Source organism: Archocentrus centrarchus, chromosome 18 (assembly GCF_007364275.1).
Source record: "Archocentrus centrarchus isolate MPI-CPG fArcCen1 chromosome 18, fArcCen1, whole genome shotgun sequence".
Taxonomy (NCBI): Eukaryota; Metazoa; Chordata; class Actinopteri; order Cichliformes; family Cichlidae; genus Archocentrus; species Archocentrus centrarchus.
This window is the reverse complement of record NC_044363.1, coordinates 19,767,171-19,772,811: the sequence shown is the minus strand read 5'-3', so window position 1 is coordinate 19,772,811 and position 5,641 is coordinate 19,767,171.

The following is a 5,641-nucleotide window of genomic DNA, read 5'->3' as shown; positions in this document are numbered from 1 at the left end:
TTTGATGGATTGACTTGATTTTATTTAATTTAATTCTGATGTTAGCCGTGCGCTTAGTCTGCCTGAGAACAAGCGTCTCCTTCGCGCGCACAGAAAAAGTCCACTAAAGCGAGCAGCGCTTGCCTGATAAAGAAAGTTTATTGCGCTGTCAGCAACTTTGTGGGCTTAATTTAAGAAAAAGGATCTATTTCAAAAAAACAAAAAAAAAAAACAAAACAAAACATCAGCACAGCAAGAAATGTAAAGAAAAATATTAAGTGCTTTTGGAAACCTTGTGCAAAAAGCGCAAATTCCTGATTGCTAAGTTTCTTCAAGGTTTAAGCACAGCTGACGACCAAACGATCTCTCGCGGTGGGGTCTGACAAAAAATGGTGTGTGGTGATAAGTCCGCTTATCAAGAGAAAAACGCTTATTCCAGTGAATGTCTCTGCAAGTAACAAATACAATGGCACCGTCCTTATGGTGTGTCAAACAAAGAGGCACCTAAAGCCAAATACTAAAAAGGTGCTCTCAGTCTCTCCTGGTTCCAGGTGTGAGCCGGAGAGACACAAACATCGTCTCAGAAAGCTCCTTCCAGCAGTGGAGGAAAAACGGAAAAGTCTTTTAAGTACTTCAGGTCTGCGCCGCAAACACCAACCTGTGAATACCTTGAACAGAACAATTTGCATTAGTGTAAAATGCACATGTTCTCCTCATATTAGTAGAGTAGCACCGCCCCAGCTTGTTTTGACTCCTTCGACGTCCAGGACCCTCCCATCCATCTATTTTTTTTCACAACCATCAGCTGTTCCCGCAGATCCTCTCCTGCTGCTGCTGCACTCCTCCTTCCATCCGCAAAAATCATACAAGGCAGCTTATGGATGAAAAAACAAAACAAAAAACAACTCTGTCTTAGATTTCCTGTCCTCACTCCTTCTCACTGTCTTTGTACGTCACACTCTTAATTATTCAAGATAGGCTAAATTTAGCTTTCTCCGAGACGTCACACCTCACTCTGCACACAGGACTGCAGTGTGAGTGTAGGGTATGTGCAGCTCTCCGTGGTAACAGGCTCAGACACCAGACCCTCCAAATCAGGGATCTAACCACTGCATGAATTTTCATTCTTTTGGTATAAAGACACTTTTTTCCCCCTGAAAACCTTCACATTAAATAAATCAAAGCCTACATTTACAAAAACACGTTGTAACGTCTGGGTTGTGTTCGGTGGTGAAGAGGAGGCGGCGGGCAGCCAAAAAAAACGCACAAGCACACTGGCACTGAGAATTTCAGTATTGCCCTTTTAATAAATGTAATCTTCACAACCTTATGAAGCCCGGTTGAACGGCTGCTACATAAACACACATGAAAACGAGCAGTGTTCATACAACCTATGACGGTACAAAAAATAAGGAAAAGGAAAAGGTCCGCCTCAAGCCAAAAATGTCCGTCTGCAAAACACATCTCCCGCGCTCTCTACTGAGGAGCGGTGGGCGCACACTGGTGACATCATCTACACAAAAAGGCCAGACTGTCGTAAAGAGACATCACAATTACGACTGTTACAACGTGATGAAGAGCAACTGCAACAATATGTATTTTTATATGTGCATTACAATTTATAGACATAGATCCACACAGACACAAACCCTCCACATATACAGCCTTTTGAAAGTAAACAACAATGCTGTTTTACTTCTTCTTGCACATTCATTTCCACTCCTGCGTAGCATCCCCAACAAAAGGAACAGTAGTGCATTATGGTTGAAATTCTCCAAATATGAATGATTTCTTTGCAATTTTCACACTTTGCAAAGTCATCCAGCGAGCATGACTGGAGGCTCTCTTGAGATGGTTCTGGGTCATATGTGGTGGACACCTTTGCTCCAAAGTTACCATAACAGTACCAAAAAAGTGGTTTTAAAGTAGGATTTTATTACCTTACCTTCTAAAGAAAATGTGGGATTCATTAATGTTCGTAACATGTCGTGTTTTTTTTTTTTTTTTTTTTTTTTTTTGTAATTATTATTGGGGTGGCTGTGGCTCAGGGGTTAAAGCGTGTTGTCTATAAGTCAGAAGGTGCATGGTTCAATCCCTGGCTCCTCCACTCTGCATGTCAAAGTATCCTTGAGCAAGATACTGAACCCTGAGCTGCCCCCAATATGTGAGTCTTCCATGCAGACTATGGGTGACTGTGACAATCTGCTAGTGACCAAAGCAAGTGCAAGGAGGTTTTTGGTCCAGCAACCACTCACCAACCTGTTGGGGAATACACATTTTTCTCTACTTTCTGGAGGTTGCCGGGATACACCGACCAGTCTCTAGGCCGTTATGACTGAAGCCTAAAGAGTAAAATGCACTGATTATGCAGCAACACTGTAAACATCCTGCAATGTGATGGCGTCATTCTAAAATCTCTGGGTTGTACATTTTAAATGGTTCAATATTTTTAATTAGGTATAAGGATACAATAATAATTGTGGACTTGGAAAATGATCTACAATAACAAAAATTCTCTATTTTTTAAAATTTACAGATGCATTAGAGAGAAGGGCCAGAGAATCTTCCTCCTCCTGCTCACATTCGTCTTCATGACAAAAGAGAAAAAAGAAGAAGAGAACAGAAGAAGCACAAAAGATGAAAAAAAGAGCAAAAAAAGAAAAATGAAACTTTGCAAATAGAAAAGTATAAATTAAAGCATTCATAGCTAATAAAAACAGTTTATTGTTGATTCTGTTGTGTTCAATATTGGGTTTGTATATAACCCCCCCCCCCCAAAAAAAATAACCAAAACTGAAGTTTTTCTTTATTCACATCATTTTATTTTTTCTTATAAGTAAGAAAGGGAGAACAGTCTGCATCACATTTTTATATGTGACATAAAAGGACAGTTGAATAATGGAAACTCCATGATGCACACCGATATAATGCATAATAAAAATGTAAAAAGGTAAGGTTAAGCCACTGCATTATACAGCCTGCACCCCTAAAAGTACAGAGTGTTTATTGTGTAAGATGCACACATTTCGTTTATTTATCTGCTAAATTACCTGGAAGTTGCACACTGCTTAAAATTACTTACAGTATAATTATTTCTTCTTTTTTCTGTAAAAACTTGTATTGTTGTGCCTTATTCTGGTGGATCTCAGTAATTTATTTTTATTTTTTTGGTAAATTTAACATTGTATCACAATTTCAGATAAAATGCATTGAAATTCCATTTAATTTCTGTGATTGGATGAATGAGGCCTGCAGTAAAAAGCTCTTTGAGTGCCCAGTTACAGTAGAAAAGCTCTCCATAAACATAAACATAAATACACATCACTCACTCCCCTCCAAAAGAAAAAGCAACTGTAAAGATGACCGTGTTCTCAGCCTCAATCCTTTTTGGCCTCATGCTTAACTGAATATGTGCAGAAAAAGCACTTCGCTCCTTAAAGGTTAAACCAATTCAGCTTCTTCCAAATTTCCATCTTGCTTTCTTGATAAATGGTGGGAATTTCTTCTTTTTCCCTTCTTCCTGAAGAGATTAGAGGGCAGCTGGACTAAACAGTCCCTAGAGGTGTCGGGGACGCAAGGACACTCATTCAGTGCAGAAGCTTGCTGACAGGATGAGGAACCCTGAGCCAAAGTCCTTCACAATGCAAGAACAACACGTTTCACTTTTTTTTTTTTTTTTGCATTTCCAGTGATTTTATGGGAAAGCGTCACCTGAGAAAACCCCCCTGCAGCATTTCCTGAACAACTGTTGACTCATGATATCAGACCAAATGACAGGAGTTACACAACTTATATGACTTTAATGACAAATCTGAGCAAGCCAGTGCTTCTCTGTGCTGAGTGGACAAAACAACAAGACCACCCAAATCACCACAGACTTTACTGAAATGCCGCTTCGCTGTCACATATGACCCAGATTTTAATCAGTGTATAAAAAAAAAAAAAAAAAGGTCCAGCAAATGCAACTGTGATCAGTGAAGCAGAAAGTGTAGAATGCTGTGGAACATGCTGCTCAGCCACGAGCTTGATAATCAGGAAACAAGTCAGTGTACCGGTTTGTTGACAGTTTGTAGTAGGTCAGCAAGCACAGCCTGAGAAAAAACGATCTTTCTTCTGCTATAAGCTGGTGACCGAAAATAAATTAAAAACATTTTTCTTATTATTACAAAAAGTTGTCTTTTTTTCCCTCTGTAGCTTTATCCTTTCAGGACTCAGAAAGTATGCACATAAAACAGAGTATACAGATATGCACGCTACAGATGGTGCTTGCTGTCATTTCAGAAGCACAAAAGGCTTTGAGTCAATATATTCATTCAGGATTATCACTTAATTACATCAGCTGATTGATTGCATTGAATGCAGTCCCTTTAAAGAAATTGATTTGCCTAATTTAATTTTGAATCAGGGCTTAATTTAAAGAATTTTTTGGGGGTGGGGTGGCTATAATAAACAGTGAAGCTCAGCCTCAAACACCCTCATGTGCCTGGGTTTTGGCTGACAACTTTGGCCTGTTTTGACTGTCAAAATAAAAATGCAGTTTTAGAGGTTTAGTTGTTTTTTCCTCTGTTACAAACATCTTAAATGCTTTAAAATTCACTTTCAAATATCAGAAAGCACTGGGGGTGGGGAGGGGGGGGGTGTCATTACCAGCTGATCAAGGCACTTTGTGATCAAGCACACTGACCCCTTTGCTCCTGATAGTGTTCACTGTGCCGGATGCGGATTCAGAGGACATCCTTGATCATCTTCCTCGCTCACTGACTGAAACCAAACAGCCTCCAGTATTCATTGTTTGTCTGATTAAATCAGACTGCTTCTAACAATTATAGCAGCATAGAGCGCTCTGATAAAATACTTAGTAGATAATAGGTTTGAGAAATGCCCAACATTGCTTCTGTTTCAGCAAGGAAAGACATAGGTCAGTCATTTAATTTATTCAACTAATAGGACATATGTTTGATTTCATCAATCTGTTTTCTTAACCGCTCAACCGTTGATCTAATCATCTGCATTTTTCACCTAACCAGGCCTGCAGACATCCTTACAGTGCCCGCTTTGATGATCTTTGGTTTTCTGTCTCTCTTTTTAAACAGGCAAACGAACTGTTGTGAGTCTGTTGCTGTAATCCGTTCTAATGCAGGGTCCGTATTCAGTAAACACTCCTTTGCTTTTACTCATCACGTGCCCTCAAACAGCTTAAAGGAAGGGGGGGGGGTCAGTATTTGCAGAGGTCACAGGTATTTCAACAAGAAATGGCTTGTTTTTAGCTGGACTTGCTCATTTGTACATGCGTGGGTTTGGCGAGCATTTGTGCAAAGGGATAAGGCCCGGGGAGTTCATGTTAAAACCCAGGCGACGTGCTCCAAGACAGCGATGCAGAAAAAAAAGCATGGCTGACAGAGGCTAAAGCTAAAACATTAAGTGTCTTTCATCCATGCTTTGTTTTTCTGCATCGCTGTCTTGGTGTACGTCTCCGGAGTCAGAAGGTGTTCTGGCAGAGGGCAGCATGGTTTTCTGCCGTGCAATTGAGAATAATGGATTTGAGATAGATCATTTTTAATATGAAATAGTTTATATCCACATTAGATGAACAGTGTATAAACAGTTTATCCAGAGTATGACTCTGAGGATGTCAGTCACCTTGGCTTTTGAAATGATGAGG